The sequence below is a fragment of the Saccopteryx leptura genome, chromosome 3, assembly GCF_036850995.1.
Source record: "Saccopteryx leptura isolate mSacLep1 chromosome 3, mSacLep1_pri_phased_curated, whole genome shotgun sequence".
Classification (NCBI taxonomy): Eukaryota; Metazoa; Chordata; class Mammalia; order Chiroptera; family Emballonuridae; genus Saccopteryx; species Saccopteryx leptura.
In genome coordinates, this window is record NC_089505.1 from 48,510,592 (window position 1) to 48,530,452 (window position 19,861).

The 19,861-nt window shown below is 38.6% G+C and overlaps 1 protein-coding gene across 8 annotated transcripts in view; it reads left to right on the top strand.

Annotated features, from left to right (window-relative positions):
- Positions 1–19,861, top strand: part of HS3ST5 (heparan sulfate-glucosamine 3-sulfotransferase 5) — a 309,400-nt gene that overhangs the window by 231,729 nt on the left and 57,810 nt on the right. Inside the window, exon 4 of one of the 8 annotated variants that reach the window (XM_066373423.1) lies at positions 19,425–19,473. The exons of the other annotated variants lie outside the window; for them this stretch is intronic. The gene's annotated coding sequence lies outside the window, so the exon portion shown is untranslated. The remainder of the gene's footprint in view (positions 1–19,424; positions 19,474–19,861) is intronic. 8 annotated transcript variants of the gene reach the window in all.

Below are 19,861 nucleotides of genomic sequence, written 5' to 3' on the forward strand. Positions count from 1 at the left end.
GCTAGGAATTTCAGGAAGCTTTCCAGAGGCAACTTGAATCCAGGGAAGGAAGCTGTGTGATGAGCTCCCTCTAGTTGGGAGGGAGCTGGTAGAAGCACAGCCTGATAGGACCTCCACCTTGGAGAGTGCTGTGATGGTGATCCTAGTGGAGATAAGAAGTGAGGCAGCTGGTACCCTTACATAATGCTTGATGAAAGAAACCTGGAGAGCAGCAACAGATCCTCCCTGGGGTATCCTAGCAAGTTCACAGGGGTGTAAAATCTTGGGGGAGGGAGAAATTGTTTTTGGAGACACCAAATATCATCATATGCAAAGAATTATTAAATTTCCAAAGTAATATTTTGTACTTGCAAGTAAATGTGTTCCTTACGGAGTACATGTGGGTCAAGGACCCACAGCCAAGGAAAGACCATTTGTCTGGAGAAAATGAAGCCTGGATTTCTGTGCTAGGTATGAATGTCAAGGCCATGGGTTAGCATGCTAAATGGTATAATGTATCTATATGCTTGTGGTAAAATGGCAATTGTGTTCAAAAATTGATTTGGCTGGAAAGAAGAACTTATAGTAGTTAGAAACAGAAAAATTTGAATGTCAGGCCAAAGAATTTGGATTTGATTTAATTGGACAACTAATTATTTTCATTTTTAAATACTTTTTGAAGAAATTTTCTTTTGTTCTCTTCACTTTTTTTAGACATATTTTTCATTGTTTGAAATATTTAAACTCTGAAATGTAAAAACTTCAAGCCACTTAAGTTTGGCTCAATTGTCTCATTCCTAGTCTTGGGCTAGAAGATTTCTGAAATCCCTTTCAATTTATAATTGTGAGCCTAGCAGTATAAAAGAAATAAATACTGTACATATGCACTTGACACTGAAATAGGGACAAGTTGTTTTCACCTGCTTTATAAAAGTAGTTATCTGCAGATTGGGAATTTGGTGGATCAGATGTTGTAATCTTGTGTAAATGATGATAAAATTATGAGCCATGAGACATCTTTGTCTCTTTGCTTCTATGCCACACTCTTTTTTTTTTTTTTAAGTGAGAGGAGGGAAGATAGACAGACTCCCAGGATCCACCCAGTAACCCTTGTCTTAGGCTGATGTTTGCAACCAAGCTATTTTTAGTGCCTGAAGTGGAGGCTTCATGGAGCGATCCTCAGCACCTGGGGCCACTGTGCTCAAACCAACTGAGCCATGGCTGCAGGAGAGAAAGGGTTGGGGGAGAAGGAGATGGTCGCTTCTCCTGTGTGCCCTGACTGGGAATTGATCCTGGGACATGCACACGCTGGACTGATGCTCTACCACTGAACCACCTGGTCAGGGCCCTCTGCCCCTCTTGACTGCTCCACAAACACTCCTCTAAAAGTAGGAACTGGGTTGGTGGTGGAGGCGCAGTTGGTTTATGTATGGCAATATAGTTGTAACAAATGTTAGCATAAGTGTAATTTAAATCTCCTATATGATTTTTTCCCCCAAGCTTACGTTAACAAGGATTGTCATGAGCTTAAAAGAGAAAACCATAGGAACAGAGCACATACTAAAAGCATCAGATATACCTAATGCCACAATCATTCCAAATAAAACATAATTGACCACCTATTAAAAATGACTCCCAGAGAAGATTTTCCAGCTGCATGCAGTGTTTGCCCCTGCCATTTCTCTCCCCTCAGAATTCCCCAGGACTTCTGAAGCATAGACCCACTCCATAAAGGGGAGATTGTGTCATTTACAGCTATCTCCCCACATCTAGACCATTTTCCAAAAAGTTGGGGCTCACTAATCTGTGAGGAGTGAAAACGTTTATGTGAAGTGGCAAAATGGTTAAGACAACCCCCAAATCAGCATCAGAGGATGGAATGGATGCTCTGATTCCTGAGGGCTCCCAGCAGTCAAGGCAACAGTCTAAGGGCTCATTACACATTCTGGAGACTGTCAGTAGCAAGGCTGGCGAAGCAGAGTGGCAGATATTTCTTTCAGCATTACCCAAACCGGCTCCTCCCCAGGGACAGGGGCTGGTGTCTGGGCTGGCCAGGGAAGAGCCCAGTCTCATTAGGAAGGGAAGCAAGGACAGAGTAGCCCTGGCATTTAGCCCCCAGGCTGGGCCTGGGATAGGACTGTCAGTGGGGAGAAAATAAGATAAGCTGTCAGAACTAAGATCTAATCATAATTTCTTAGTCATCACCCATACCGTATTCCCACCTCCAAAAATAAATATACAAATAAATTAACCACTTTGTATGTGTAAACATTCAACTTATTTCCAAAAACTATGGCAAATATCTTTAAGGAATAATATTTTAATAACAAAATATTGGGGACAACCTAAATATTCAAATACAGTGGTTGGTTTTAAAGATGTATGAGATAAACACATACTAATACTATACAGCTATGTCAAATGATTTATGAATATTCTTTTAATATGTTATTAAATGAAAAAATATGGTAATAAATAAATAGTATTGCATTCTTTATTAAAAAAAATAAAGGCCCTGCCCACGTGCTCAGCATGTAAAGCATCATCTCAGCACACTGAGGTCACAACTTTGACCCCCAGTCAGGACACATACGAAAAACAACCAATGAATGAATGCACAACTATATGGAACAACTGAGTGAAATGATGAGTTGAAGCTTATATATATATATATGTGTGTGTGTATATATATATATATATATATATATATATATATATTTCTCTCTCTCTCCTTCCTCCTCTCTCTTTCTCTCTCAAATCAATGGGGGAAAAAACATTTTTTTCATTTGTCTACAAAGAAAAGCATTTAGAAAGATATAAGCCAAGATATTACCAGTGGTTTTTATTTGGTAATTAGATTACACTTTTTTCTTTTTTGCTTATCTGAAATTCTTAAATTTTCTATAATAAACGTTACTTCTAAAATAGGAATAAAGCAACAAAAAATATTTTAATTAACATGCAATCAATTTTTCTTGAATGCGCCACATTACAGAAAGGTCTCTGAGTAGTACGTCACATATCTTCCCAAGTCCAAAGAAATGGGCTGACTCTCTGGTGTGAGTCTCTGTTCCCCAGAGTGAGCCTTCCTTACCCCAGTGGCCTCCAGCATAGAGGTTTCCATTTCCATTGTATCTGAAGAATTTAAAACATTGTCACGTGGTATGCAAACTGTGGGTCAGAGAAGTAATACAAAAACAATAAAAGTAGTTTTGCTTCAAGAAATCCAACTTAATTCAAAGTGACTGAATTCCCATTTATAAGCCTGAGGTATATTAGAGTGTGAACGCTTTTCGTTTCCTTTCAAATCTGCATTAATATTTGGCTCAGCGCTCATAGGGAAGCAATTCAGCACCAAAGGTGCAATTTTTCTTCCAGAATGCTAAAATCAATTTAGCTGTTTAGCCTGTAGTAAATGGTGAGTTGTAGTCTCAGATGCCAAATTTTTCTCCAATTATAGGTGTACATTACCGGGAATAGGAAAAGAAATATAAAACGTTCCCTTTTTAATTCTTGGAATTCAAGTCCTGAAGAAAAAGAAATAGATGCTCTGAAGAGACTTTCTACTCTCAGCTATAAATTAGTAAAACCAGTTTGATCATTGCTTGTCTTTTTAGAGAAGATTTTGTTATTTTTATCTGAGTATACTTGTTTTGTATAAAATATGTTTTCTGGACTGCACTGAAAAGCAACTTAGTATTTTGCATGTGACTTACAGAAAGATTCTCAAAATATGGCTTATAAATCATTAATTTCCTGTGAGTTTCTGAAACCATCTTTCAGTTGAACTAAAAAAAATTGAACAATATATAATCCCTTTTAAAAGCAGGTTTTTCCCTGTGGGATTAAATCCATCGCTTGTTTAAAGCACACATGTGCGCAGGCACACACATGCACACATTAAATTAGTATTTCAAAAATGTAAAATAGTTGTACCACGTAATCTTAAAGTTAGATATGAAAGGCATCCAAGCATGTTTGAAAGAACACAAATGTTGAAATCACAGAACACTGACCCTAAGTTCTAGTTTAGTCAGTTATCTGAATGTAGGGCCAAGTTACTTGGTCTCTCTGAGCTTCCGTGTCTCCTGTTTTAAAAAAAAGACAATAAACCCTTAAACAGCAAGCTTGTAAAAATGAGGGGAAAACATTAAATAAAGGCCCTGTCCAAATCACTATAAGTATTTAATAAATGCTGGCAAGAGGCTTGTTTATTATGTTTGTTTCACTTAACTGTAAGCTCAGTGAGGGCAGGATCTACCATATCTCCCCATGTATAAGACACTCCCATGTGTAAGACACACCTTAATTTTAGGACCCAAAATTTGAAGAAAAAAAAAAAGTATTACATAAAGTTATTGAACTCAAGTTTTATTCATCATAAAATTCATACAACTCCTCACCACTGTCAAATGCAAGTTAAAAAAAAAATCTACAACCACTGCATAAGATGCACCCCGTTTTTAGACCCCAAGTTTTTCAAGAAAAGGTGCATCTTATACATGAGGAAATAGGGTATATCCTCTTTTGGACCCCCAATGTTTTAGCATGTTTTCTAACTTCTAGTGTTTGCTCAATAAACATGTTGACTAAATTAATGGATCATTAAGGTATCCTGCAAGAACTGAATTTTCCTAATCAGAATTATTTCTGACCATATCAATGTGGTATAGAAGATTTTGCCGGATTTCCAATTCCTTTTAAATTTTATCATTGCAGTAGCATATATATCTTTTCTCTAAATCTTTTGTATTGACTTCTCTAAAAGCTGGAGGATGCTTTTGTGTCCAGTGCTCCCCACTTTGGTTGCTATTTGATCTCCCATGTTTTCCATTATTTCCTGAACATTAAGCAGTTCTTCCTTATTGAGCCAATGTAATTCCAATTTGCAGTTCCCCTCACTGCCTCCCCAGGCTTTTGAAAAAACAACAGTGCTGCTTTTGAAATATTATTTTAATTTCTAGATAACTCAAGAATTTATCAGATTCTTCCATTTTATCAGGACAAAATTTTTGACATATCTGAAATTGATGAAGTCTCCAGCGGTGGTCTGACCACTGTGCCGGCCTCACCACCTGTTAGGAAAACCGTTGGCTGCTACAGCCACGTGAAGTCAGTTTCCTGCTGCTCCACTTATTTTCCCACAGCCACTTCGCGTTCTGCTTTTCCCTCTAGGTTTGTGGATACCTACTCACTGTGTATGTCATCATATGCTTTTCTAATCTCTTACTGCCTTCAGTGTAGCTGCTCTTTTTGACTAAGGTGAACTGTATCCATTAGGACAGTATGCAGGGTGGCACAGAAGTGAATTTACAGCTATTTGTATGGAAAATGACACAATGATAAATAATAATACAAAAATAAACTCTGTGTTTCGTGAACACACAACTATACACCTGCTTTTGCCCCACCCTGTATATTATGCTTTGATGACAAAATCCCACAAAGCTCAGTGGTATCAAATTTTTTCTTTCTCTCAAACTACATATCCACCATGGATTGGATGTGCCTGTGTTCTATTTGGCCTCAGTTTAGTACCAGGTAGATAGACCAACCACCAGACACGAAGGCAGAGGGAAAGGCCTATGGTATATCTCACACTAACTCTTAAAGCTTTTGCTTAGAAGTGACATGTGTCATTTTTTCTCATATTTTAATGGACAGAGCAAGCCCTATCTATGTCATGCCTATCTTCAAAGGGGATGAGACATACCCTCATATCATCTGCATAAAAGAAAACCAAAAATAACTGGTGAAATGGTTAATGCCTGAGACATATACCTCTCTACATGAGTCCCGTCCCACCTGAGAGTTATCAAATTTACTTCCATATTTTAAATTTTCAAGTTTACCTAATTTACTAACCATACACTCCCAAATAGAAAAATGGGAATCAGTAGTCAAGATAATGATAAATAATGAGAATGGCCCCATACAATTGCTTTATTATATACAGGTTGTTTTCAATATAGTTAACTCCAACCCCTTAGAAATCAACTGTAAATCATTAGTCTACTAGAAAAAACATCAAACTCTTAAGACAAAACAAAGATTTGTCATCCTGTATCTTCTTTTTATTTCTTGCCCAACTATGGATCAACTTCTTTCTATACAATATTTTTGTTTCACTGAAAAATGCACCTACCTCCTATGACATAGGACAGTAGGAATGGCTAAGCCAATAAGAATTTATACTTGTCTCCTCAAACCTTTAACAGTACTTTAAGGTACCTGCCTTGAAGACTGATAAATCTGATCATAATACAGAAAATCCACAACTAGAGAAATCAAGGAGCTCTCCTTGCCACAGAGAGAAGGTCTTGTGAATGTTAATATCATCATTAATTCCCTCTATGACCTGAGGAAAATCACTTAAGTGCTAGTGTCTTCCTTTTCAGGTCCAAGGATAATGTTAACATACTTCTCTAGTCCTTGTGAGACATAATATATAGAATTGATTGCAAAAGCATTTTCAGAATATGAGACACTGTGGAGACATTTCATGTGCTCTGAATTCCCATTGTTGCCTACAATGCTTCTCCTAGAGGTGGATGTCTACCCAGAGAGAGAAATGTCTGAGGCAAGAAGTTGTTCTATGGGGAAGAGAAGTCTAGTACTGAATTCCCAATTAGTCAGAGTCAGTTATCTCTGTTGTGGAAAGTCTCTAGGGTGTTTGCTGTGCTGATCTTTCTCTTTTCTTTAGGCATTTTCCTGGTCTCTATCCTAACCATTTGGCGGAGGAGATAAAATTCAAATTAGCCTTTTTTTTTTTTTTTTTTGCCTGGCATGGCATCTTTAGGAAAAAAGTTAGATTAAAGAGCCAGTTATAAATAATACTAATGCTTTAGGTTTAGAGTTAAAATAATGACATATATGTTTAGCATTTAACTGTTTGCAAATTGCTTTTACAGCTTGTATAACTTTATCTGAGCCTTAAATAGCTCTGTCAAATGGACATTTTAATTTACCAAGAGGTGAGACTAAGGTTCAAAAGATTCAGTATGTTGCCCAAAGTCACCACACTAAGAAATGACAAATTCATACCCAGATTTTTTGTTTGTGCATGGTGTAATCTTTTATTCCATTGTTCCAGGCTGCCTCTGTGTTTTCTGGCAGAAATAAGTGACAGGCAGCTATAATTTCCATGATCAGATAAAATCAAGATAAGGCTGGAAAAGGGGGAACTGGTTGAAGTAACAAGCATAAAGGAATTTATCAAAACTAAATTTAAGATACTTTACTTAAAAAGTAAAAACAAAAAAACCTCACGGTTCATTCAAAATTAACTTTAGTATTCTAATAAATTAATTCAGTTAATCAGTTATTTTTTTACCAGAGCATTCAGCCAGAATGGCAAGGGGAAAGATATTTATAACTCCAAGTAAAAATGATGACGTGATTTCTTAATGGTGACATTAGCCAATAACACAAATCCATCTACCCCCCAAAAAATAATACAAATAAGGAGAGTAAATTTTCATTCATTCATTATGCATTCAGTTACTAATATTGGCCAAGAAGTTCTAGTTTAATGGGTGGAGGTAGGGGGAGAACAGATAAGTAAACAGATTACTATAATACAGCAAGTACTACAATATAACAAAGGACGATAACCAAACCCGGAAGGCAGGGTTTTAAAACTTTTTTTTAAGAAGCATCCATTACGATGAATTAAGCTATAAAAAGAATGAATTAAGCCAGGATCCAAGATGGCAGCAGAGTAGGTGGAAGTTACACTCACCTATTCTCAGAACCAGAATGGAATTACAAATAAATTATAGAAAAATCAACCTGAATGACCAATAGAAGACAAGCTGAAGAGAAGTCTTATAACCAATGATTTGCAGAAGAAGCCATATTGAGGCTGATAGAAAGAGTGGAGACATGAAAAGGGATGGCCCCACTCCCATAGCCATGGTTGAGATTCTGGAGGGATATCTCAGTTGCAGGACTTCCCCCTTAGAAGAATGAGGATTCAACCTCAAGCCAGGATCTCCAACTGAGATCGACAGAGCCAGGGAGAGGTGCCCACATAATGTCTGGCTCATAATGAAAAGCAGTGGGGGTTCTGTCTGCCAGAAGAGATAGAAGTCTACAAGAGACACAGGCACCACCTTAAAGGGCTAATGCACAAGATCTCATTCACAGCCACTTACCCTGGGCTTTGGCAGAGGGAAGGCAAAGCAGACTAGAGTCATGTGAGGAAAGACTGCAGTTTGTTGTTCTGAGGAGGGAGCTGAAGGGACAGCCACCAGGATCCTTACACTGAGTTTTGCTCCTACACCACAGAGGCTATCTTTCTAAGAGTGTAACACTCCCCTCCATACAGCATCAGCCTGGGAAAATGCAATAGCCCCACCCTTTGGACTCTCTCACACCTCACCCTGCAGAGCTTGTGCCCTACAGAGAAGTCAGCTTCCTGGGCAGGATTATAGAGGTCTGGGGCAGACTCAGTGGGTGTCCATGACTGAGTTGTATGGCTCTTGGATAAGGGCCATTCCTCTCATCTTCTCATGAACCTGACTGGTGCCTCCCCTTCTCTGGAAATCCACTAGCCCCACTCTCCGGGCTCCCAGTAGCAGTAGCTTTCTGACTTCTGGTGGCTCCACCCTGCCAAGGGCTGGACAGAATCTGAGACAGACTAAGTTGCATGGCTCTGAGGAAAGGCCACTCCCACATCTTCCCTCAAGCCTAACCAGCACCTTCCCCTCATGGGACATCTACTAACTCCACCTCCCCACCTCTTAGTAGCCCTAATCTGCTGAAACCAGGCTCTGAGAAGAATCTGGGATAGACTGAGTTGTGTGGCTCTAGGCCAGGGGGCATTTTTTCCCTCATAACCCAACTGATGCAGAGCTGTACCTTCATGTGGCCAAACGTTGGTTTGTGTGGGCTTTATATAAATATATTTTGTTGTCCCACCTTGACAACTATAGTAGAACTATCTAATACACAGAAACAATTATAAAGAGGTAGCCAAAGTGGGGAGATAATGAAACATACCCCAAATGAAAGAGCAAGAGAAATCTCCAGAACAACAAAAAGAGCTAAATAAAATGGAGTCAAGAAACTTATTACATATAGAGTTCAGGAAAATGGTTATAAGGATGCTGTAAAGCCAGGAGCCAAGGCCAGGGCCATCATCAGAGCAGCCCAGCCCATGCAGGTTCGCATTGGATTCGGACAGTCGGTAAAGAAACCATGGAGCCAAAAACTGGTGGGCCATAGCCTTTAATCCTACCTTGCACCCGGCAGGCAAGTAAAAATACACACTGGGCTCCAAAACCCAGTCACACTCAGTGCTCACAAAGCCACTGACTTATCCGAGTTTCCTAGAATCAAAGGTTTCTAGCTCACCAGACTTATTCTCCTCAGTTCCCCATCTCCTTCCTTATCCCAGATACAAACTCTACACAAACTGGCATCTCACTCAGCACTCTGCCATGTTGGCTGCTTCTCCTGGCCTCCTCCACGTGGCCTCCTTTAGCTGCTGGCTCTTCTCTCTCATGCTAATCATCCCAGGAACCAAGAGCGCAAACTCCCGTTTTGCCCCCACTTTATACTGTAGCTTCACAACCTCTAATCCAATATACAAAGTAGGGAAGTCTCTAAAACAAAGTCACTTCTCTGAGGCATGATTGGATTGTACCGCCCTACATCAAAAAGGGTGGGAAAGGCTTAATCCCAAAACCAAGCCTCAGGCTACAACGATTCTCAACACACATTAATATCACCTGGGCAACGGCCTCTTTAACAAAGTGAGCATAATACATTTTATCTGCCCAACAGATGCTCAAGAAACTTAGTGAAAATTACAACAGCATGAAACAAGACATAGATATCATTAAAAAAGAACCAGTCAGAAATGAAGAATACAATATTTGAAATGAAGAATACACTGGAAGTAATAAACATTAGGTTGGATGAAGCAGAGTATCAAAGCAACAATTTGGAAGACAAGGTAGAAAAAAACACTCAATTGAAACAGCAAGAAAAAAGAAAGAAAGAATTTTAAAAATGAAGATAGTTTAAGGGAACTTTGGGACAACATGAAGTGTAACAACATCCCCATCATAGGGGTCCTAGAAGAAGAAGAAGGAGAGCAAAGGATTGAAAAACTATTTGAAAAAATAATGACTGAAGACTTCCCTAATTTAGTTTGTTAAACACTGAATGAGTTAATAATGAGGTCAATGAAGAAATCAAGATACTGATACGTTGAAACAAATGAAAATGAGACCACAAGAACATAAAATCTATGGGACAAAGTGAAAACAGTCCTAAGAGGGAAATTTATAGCATTACAGACCAAACTCAAGAAACAAGAAAAATCTCAAACAATGTAACTTTACACTTCTAGGAACTTGAAAAAGAACAACAAAGTCCAAAGTAGAAGAAAGGAAATTATAAGATCAGAAATAGAGTCTAAAAATAAAATACAAAAAGTTAGTGAAATCAAGAGCTGGTTCTTTGAGAAGATAAACAAAATTGACAAACCTTTAACCAGACTCATCAAGAAAAAAAGAAAGAGGACACAAATGAATAAAACCATAAATGAAAAAGGAGAAGTAACAATTGACACAGAAGAAATACAAAGGATTGTAAGAAAATATTACAAACAAATATATGCCAACAAATTGAACAATCTGGACAAAATGGATAAATTCCTAGAAACATACAATCTTACAAAACTAAATCAGGAAGAACCAGAGAATCTGAATAAACAGATTACAGCTTGTGAAATTAAAGCAGTAATCAAAAAGCTTCCAATGAACAAAAGTCCTGGACCAGATGGCTTCACAGGTAAATTTTACCAAACATTCAGAGAAGACCTCCTCAAACAATTCCAAAAAATTCAAGAGGAGGGAAGGTTCCCAAGCTCATTTTATGAAGCCAGCATTATCCTAACTCCAAAACTAGATAAAGACACTACAAAGAAAGAAAATTATGGGCTAATATCCCTATGAACATAGATGCTGAAATCCTCAACAAAATATTTGCAAACCAATCCAGCAATACATTAGAAAGATCATATCCCATGATCAAGTGGGATTTATCCTGGGGATACAAGGTTGGAACAATATTTGTAAATCAATTAACATGATACACCACATAAACAAAATGAAGGATTAAAACTACATGATCATATCAATAGATACAGAAAAAGTATTGATAAAATCCAGCACCCATTTATGATTAAAAAAAAAAACTGTCAGCAAAATGAGAATAGAGGGAACATGCCTCAATGTAATAAAGGTCATTAATGACAAACCCACAGCCAATATAATAGTCAAAAGGCAAAAATTACAAGTTTTCCCTTAAGATCAGGAAAAAGACAGGATGTCTCCTTTCACTACTCTTATTCAACAAAGTACTAGAAGTCCTACCCACAGCAATCAGACAAGAAGAAATAAAAAGCATCCAAATTTGAAGAAGTAGGCTGTCATTATTTGCAGATGACATGATACTACATATAGAGAACCCTAAAGATTCCACCAAAAAAACTACTAGAACTGATAAATAAATTCAGTAACGTAGCAGGATACAAAATAAATATCCAGAAATCAGTTGCATTTTTATACACCAATAATGAACTATCAGAAATGGATAGTTCAATGCTTCAAAAAGAATAAACTGCCTAGAAATAAATTTAACTGAGGATGTAAAAGACTTGTACTTGGAAAATGATAAGACACTGAAGAAAGAAACTGAAGAAGATACAAACAAGTAGAAACATATATCATTTTCATGGATAGAAAGAATTAACATCTTTAAAATATCCACACTACTCTAAGCAATCTGTAGATTCAATGCAATTTCTATGAGGATACCAATGGCATATTTCACAGAACTAGAAGAAATGTTCCAAAAATGTATATGGAACCAAAAAAGGCTCCAAATAGCAACAACAATCTTAAGAAAGAGAACAAAGTTGGAAGAATCATGCTACCTGATATCAAACTATACTACAAGGCCATAGTAATCAAAATAGCATGGTACTGGCATAAAAAGAGACATGTAGATCATTGGAACAGAGTAGCGAGCCCAGAAATAAACCCACACCTTTATAGTCAATGAATATTTAACAAAGGAGACAAGAGTATATAATTGGATAAAGATAGTCTGTTCAATAAATGATGTTGGGCCCTGGCTGGGTTCACTCAGTAGATAGAGAATTGTCCCAGTGTGCCAAGGAGTGGGTTTGAACCCCCTAGTCAGGGCACATATAAGAAACAATCAATGAGCCTGACCTGTGGTGGCGCAGTGGATAAAGCATCGACCTGGAACGCTGAGGTCACCCGTTTGAAACCCTGGGCTTGCCTGGTCATAGTACACACATACAGGAAGCAACTACAATGAGTTGATGGTTCCTGCTCTCCCCCATCTTTCTCTCTCTCTATCTCTCCTCTCTCTAAAAATCAATAAATAAATAAAAAAAAAATTTTTAAAGAAACAATCAATGAGTAAACAACAAATTAGAGCAACTAACTGAAACAATGAGTTGATGCTTCTCTCTCTCCCTTCTCCCCTCCCTCTCCCTCCCTCTTTCTCTCTATCTCCCTCCCTCCCATCAGTCAAATCAATGGAAAAAATTTGTAAAAAAATAAATGGTGTTTTCAAAATAGAACAGATACATGAAAAAAAAAAGTAACTTGACCACTTTCTTACACCATCTATGGAATAAACTCAAAATAGATTAAATACTTAAATATTAAATTTGGAACCTTAAAAATCCTAGAAGAAAATACACATCTCTCATAGCAGTATTTTTTCTGGCATATCTCCTCAGGCAAGGAAAATACAAGAAAACATAAATAAATGGAACTATATCAAACTAAAAATTCTTTGCACAGAAAAAAAAATCAACAAAATGAAAAGACAACCCACTGAATGGGGGAATATTTTTGCCAATACATCTAATTAGGGCTTAATATCCAAAATTTACAAGAAACTTATAAAATTCAACATAAAAAAAAAAAACAATTAAGAAATGGGCAAAGGACCTGAGTAGATACTTCTCCAAAGAGGACATACAGGTGGACAATAGATATATAAAAGATGCTAAACATCACTAATCTCAGAGAAATGCAAATTAAATCCACAATGAAATATCACCTCCCATCTGTCATCAATAAACCAACAAACAAGTGTTGTCATGGAACCGTCATGCACTGTTTCTCATGTACTGAATGCAGATGGGTACAGCCACTGTGGAAAGCAGTATGGAGTTACCACAAAAAATTAAAAATGGGACTGCCTTGTGACCCAAATATTCTACTTCTGGGAATATATCCAAAGAAACCCAAAACACTGATTCAAAAGAATATATACATCTTTATGTTCATTGCAGCATTATTTACAATAGCCAAGATTGCAAATAGCCCAAGTATCTGCCAGTAGATTAAAAGCTGTGGTACATTTACACAATGGAATATTACCCAGTCATAAAAAAAAGAAATTCTTATTTTTTGCAACTGCATGGATGGACCCGGAGAGTATTATACCAAGTGAAATAAGCCAGTTAGAGAAAGACGAGTTTTCACCTATATGTGGAATCTAATGGACAAAATAGCAGCAGACTCATAGATACAGACAATAAGCTGACAGCTGTCTGAGGGGAGCGGGGAGAGGAGCTTTGTGAAAAAAGATGATGGAATTAAGCAAAACAAATAAAAATAAAAACCTCATAGATTCAGACAGCAGTATGGTGATTACCAGAGGGAAAAGGGGAAATAAATGGTGATGGGAGACTTGACTTGAGGTCATGAACACCCAGCAAAATACACAGATGATGTATTAGAGAATAGTATACCTGAAACCTATATAATTTCATTAATCAGTGTCACCCCAATAAGTCCGATAAATAAATCTCAAAAACACATTTTTTAAAAGGTGAATTAAACCATTACTTAATCTAATAAAGTAAGAGTTAGTTGGGTCAGTGGTGAGGGAAGTGGAGTTCTGGCTAGTAGAGCAGAAGCACAAACACCTCTGCTTTGGAAAAGGACAAGGAAGGAGGTGGGACGCCAAGGGTGATGGGCTAGAAGGTTAGCAGGTTTAGACCTTGAAAGACCTGACTTGGCCAGCTAAGCAATTTTATGTTTTTTCTTAATGCTGCTGGTGCTGCTGCTGAATCCGACCAAATTTGAAAAGTCTATGGGGCAGAGGAATTTGGGGTTTTGGGTGGTCTGTCAGCTGACTCAGAAACCATCAGAGGTTGTTAGTGAAATTCAAATAAGAAACAAGGAAAAAGGAGAGCTTCTGCCCTTCGCTGCATGTCGTTTAGCTCACACCTGGGCAAATCAGAAACTCGAGCTCAAGTTTCCTAACTTCTAGGCTGGCATTTTTGTCTCCCATCCCACAGTGCCTTTCCCTTTCCTCCTTTAGAGAATCCTATTCCTTTTGTATTGTGTGCTAAGATGCCAGAACATCTTTAAAGGTACTCTTTTTTTTTTTCCATACTAGAATTACATATTTATCATGGTGATGGTAACATTTAGACACTTCTCACACCTAATCCCATCCATGCAACCTTATCTGTCTTTCTCTGAGAATGCAAATGCTATTTTTACTTCTATGGGTAAAAATCAAGATGCCCTAAACTTCTTTAGCTAAATGCTTTAAACTTGAAGCTTTAACTTCTTTATATTGCAGTCTGGAGACTAAAGCAAAGCAGTTGTTTTATTTTATTCTTTAGTATCAAAAAAGTAACTGCTTGTTGTTAATGAGAATTGTAGGGCCAGTTCAACTCAGTGATAAATTCAGAGCATAAAAGATCGTATATCAACACGACCTCACTAACCTTCTCTGTACTAAATGACAAACTGCTAGAAATAGCCTTTGGATCAGGTCACGGACACACTAAAATACTTACCCTTCACCACAGAACTCTATTGAACCCTATCTATCATTTACCACCTTCAATCCCAGAAGCCTGCTGCAATGCTAAACAGCATTTCAAACAACAAAATAAATGGATAGGGAAACTTTCTTCCAATAATTCAACTTCCGATTTTGTTTAGCATTTCTTTGAACTTTTAAAATAATGTGAGGAAAGATCATAGCTAGTTTACATTATGCTTTTTGCGTTTGTGTGAGAATTGTGGTATAAGAGAAAGAATAGGGAATAAGGGAAAGTTAGAGCCAATGGTATCAACCCGGTGTCTATGCCTCACTTTCTCCTTCCACAGAAGGCTAATATCATATCATATAGCTAATGCTATAATGACAGGATAGATGTATATGACATTACTCTTTTCTTTTTTTTTTTTTTTACAGAGACAGAGAGAGAGTCAGAGAAAGGGATAGACAGGGACAGACAGACAGGAACGGAGAGAGATGAGAAGCATCAATCATTAGTTTTTCGTTGCGCATTGCGACACATTAGTTGTTCATTGATTGCTTTCTCATATGTGCCTTGACCGCAGGCCTTCAGCAGACTGAGTAACCCCTTGCTCAAGCCAGCGACCTTGGGTCCAAGCTGGTGAGCTTTTGCTCAAACCAGATGAACCTACACTCAAGCTGACGACCTCGAGGTCTCGAACCTGGGTCCTCAGCATCCCAGTCCGACGCTCTATCCACTGTGCCACCACCTGGTCAGGCGACATTACTCTTTTCTTAACAGCAGAATGAGAGCCAGCTAGTAGAGATTGTTAGGCTTTTTAAGGGAATAATGTCATTCAGCCAAGGGGTTCTGAGACTGCTATGTTATACTTACTGCACACACTTCAATCCCATCTTCAAATACATGCCATTAATTCTTGTTCTGAATTTGTCTATAAAAAACTTTCCCAGTCTACTTAGAAAATCAGGGTTTAAATAACCCTTTAACACAAAAAGAGTATGCTCTCCTATGGTTGAGTCTAAATAACAAAACAACTGGTCAACAGAATTTTTAAAAATTATCTATTGTAGTTTTAACTTCAGATTCTTTAAAATTTTTTGGTCATCTCCTTAGTAAAATCATTTCATTTATATATTATACTATGATTAATTAGGTCAAGAAAAAAAAATCAAAGTAGGAATATTGTACCAATCACAAAAACACATGTATAATAACAACATAGAATTATTTCCTGTATGTATTGTATTTTAAAAGAACAGTTTTCTAAGCCAGAAATTGTGTGACTTTATATGATACCATGTGGCATATTGAAGCCTTGCAGAATTCCTGTTTCGTCAGCTCCTGCTCTGGGAGACCACTTTATTATGTGGTCCCATTGGATCTTCAACAGCTAAACTTCTTTTGAAAGGCTCTGAAGAGTATATGCCATTCCCATTAAGGAAACTTCAGTAACATTCTGTTCTGTACATCAGAAATGGGAGCGGAGGACCCGGGTTCGATTCCCGGCCAGGGCACATAGGAGAAGCGCCCATTTGCTTCTCCACCCCTCCGCCGCGCTTTCCTCTCTGTCTCTCTCTTCCCCTCCCGCAGCCAAGGCTCCATTGGAGCAAAGATGGCCCGGGCGCTGGGCATGGCTCTGTGGCCTCTGCCTCAGGCGCTAGAGTGGCTCTGGTCGCAATATGGCGACGCCCAGGATGGGCAGAGCATCGCCCCCTGGGGGGCAGAGCACCGCCCCTGGTGGGCGTGCCGGGTGGATCCCGGTCGGGCGCATGCGGGAGTCTGTCTGACTGTCTCTCCCTGTTTCCAGCTTCAGAAAAATGAAAAAAAAAAAAAAAAAAAAGAAATGGGAATGATTATTCCCCTGTTCAGGGCTAACACTTAAAAATAACAGCATGGTGGATAAGGTAGAATGTGGACCTGTTGTTAGGCATGGAGGAAAGGAAATCCTCAGTAAGGTAAACAATATTCCCGACACCACTGAGAAATTCATCAATGAATCATACTATTCATAGAGAACCTGCTACATACTAAGTGCTAGAGTGATTTCCTTGTAGTGAGTTTCCACCACTAAGATTATTTCGTTCTAATCTGGGAAATCAAAACAATGCATGAGTAGGAAATGCAGAGAGAGCCCAGAGCCTGTCACTGTAATAGCAGAACAACAATTAAAATGCAGGTGCTCTCAGTGAGGCAAAAGCTATTCATTTGAGTTACTTATTACTGTCATTAGTCCTATCACAAAATCAATGTAGAAACAATACAACGACAGGTGCCACCACTGCCCAGCCAGATGACATCAACTTTGGCCAAAAGTGGCAGGAGTTACAGGAATGGTACTTTCATATAACCTCCAAGCACAAATAAATAATCACATGAAAAAGACTGTGACTTGCCTAAATCTTGTTTCAACCAAGTAAACTCTGGAGTAAAATTTGGTTTATAAGACTTTTTTTTATAAAAATTCATTGGAAATCTATGTCATGCATACATTCTGATGGGGGCATGCCAACAATAAATGAACAAAGGAATGAATGAATAAATGAAAGTCTGAATATTGATATATGCTGTGAAGAATGTTTTTTATGAGTAACAGAATAACTTCAGGTTTGCTTGGATAGGGTCAATAAGGCCTTCTTAAAAGAGGGGACATCTGAATTTAGATGTCAATAAAGAGGAGATGGCAGCCATCTGATAAAGTAGAGGAAGATCATTTCAAGCATAAGGAACAGAAAATGCAAAGATGCTGAGGACAAGCTTATTTAAGCCGAGGGACAAAATAAATAAGATCAGCATGATTGGAGTAATAAAGAGTTGAAGATGAGATGGAAAAGTCAAAAGGTGTCCAATTAAGTGGATTTTTGTAGCCCATGGTAGTCTGGAGTTTTTACTGGTTGCAGGGGAGAGACTTTTCAAGATTATAAGTAGGGAAATAGTTCAATTGAATTTTCACGTTAGAAAAAAACACTAAGGTCATAGAGTAGCAGAAACTGAAGACAGGGAAGCAATTGCCTCCATCCAGGTGCAAGAAGAAGGGGAACTGGCCTAAGCTGTTGCAGTCATTAAACTAAGGGCGTGAAGAAATTTCTTGTGCATGTGTTTGTGGCTTGTGAGGGAAAAAGTGGAATTTAGACTTCTTTCTACATATTTTGTCTGAGCTATTAAGCAAATATTACTGCCATTAAGGAAGCTGTTGAAAAGTCAGGAGGGATGGGATTCAGGGCTCAGTGGAACAGATTGGCTTTCGATTGGCTCATGGACAGTTCGTCCACAACAACATGTGGAAAGTACATAGAATGCATGAGTAGCAATGGAAACAAATTGGGGAAATGGTGAAAAGATGCTGTATTTCCCAACTATTTTATCATTAATTTTTTTTCTTTTCTTTTTTCTTCTCTTTTACTAAGTGGGAGGTGGAGAGGCAGAGAGACAGACTCCACATTCGCCCCAACCAGGATCCACCCCACAAGCTCACTAGGGGGCAATGCTCTGCCCATCTGAGGCTGCTGCTCCATTGCTCAGCAATTGAGCTATTTTTAGCACCTGAGGCAAGGCCATGGAGCCATCCTCAGTGCCCAGGGCCAACTTGCTCAAACCATTCGAGCCATGCTATGGAAGGGGAAGAGAGAATGAGAGAGAAAGAAGGGGAAGGGGGAGACATGGAGAAGCAGATGGTCACTTCTATGTGCCCTGACCAGAAATCAAACCTAGGACTTCCACACGCCAGGCAGATGCTCTACTGCTGAACCAAGTGTCCAGGGCCTATTTTTTTCTATAAAGAACAGGTACAAGCTGAGAATAAATTGAGGAAAGGAAGTGCTGGAAATTTGAGGGAAGAAAATTTGTGAAATAATCATCTTAAAGAGGGAGAAAATGGAACTTACAGAAATGTATAATACGATTATTCTGAAATGTCAAGAGGTCTGTTTTGATACGTTGCCTTATTTAAAATGAGGCCAGCTAGCATGTTTGTAAATTTTCCAATCATCAGCCCAGTGGGTACTGGCATAGAGTAAGTTGGGTTTAACTACGGGTATTAGTTTGCTATTGGTGCTATAACAGACCACAATTTAGATGCTTTAAACAACTTGAAATTATACTTTAAACAACTTATACTGCTGGAAGTCAGAATTCAGAAATGAAGCTCAGTGGGTTGAATTCAGGATGGCAGCACGTTGCATTCCTTTTGGAGACTCTAGAGAAGAATCTACTTCTTCTCCTTTTCCAGCTTCTGGAGCACATTTTTTGCTCATTTCTCCCTTGGAACTTCAAAGCCAGCTATGCTGGTCACATCCTTCTCATGCTGCCAGTCCTCTGCTTCTCCCTCCTCTGCCTCCTATGTGACCATGCCAGGCCCACCCAGAGAATGCAGGATAATCCCCCACCTCAAGGTCCATGAATTAGCAACATTAATTTTCTCTGCAACTTTAATTTCCCTTTGTCATATAGCCTAACATATTTATCACCCTTTGGGAGATTATGTCATTGTGGACATCTTTAGGGACTCATTATTTTCCCTAATACTATATTAGTCTGTTCTGGCTGCCATAACAAAATATCACAGACTGGGTGGTTTAAATAACAGAAATTTCTTTTCTCACAGCCTGGAGGCTAGAAGTTGGAGATCAGAGTGCCAGCATGATCAGTTTCAGGTGAGAATTCTCTTCCCAGAAGGCTGCCTTCTCCCTGTGTCATGGCAGAAGGCAGACTAGGGTGCTGGGGGGAGATGCTCGCTAGTGTCTCCTCTTATAAGGACACTAATTCTATGAGATCAGGGTTCCTCCCTTATGACCTTATTTAACCTTTTTAACCTCCTTAAAGGCCCTTTCTCCAAGTAGAGTTGCACTGGGGGTTAGAGCTTCAACACATGAATTTGGAGGTGACACAAGTCAGTCCAAAGCATACACCATGGTTGGAGATTCACCAACTAGGATGACGAGAAGGAAGGGCACTGAGAAACTTGAGTATTTTGAAGGAATGGTTATAAAGCTAAACCATAGGATTCAAGCTGTAACTAGAGAGCGAGGGTGTGAGAAGGAT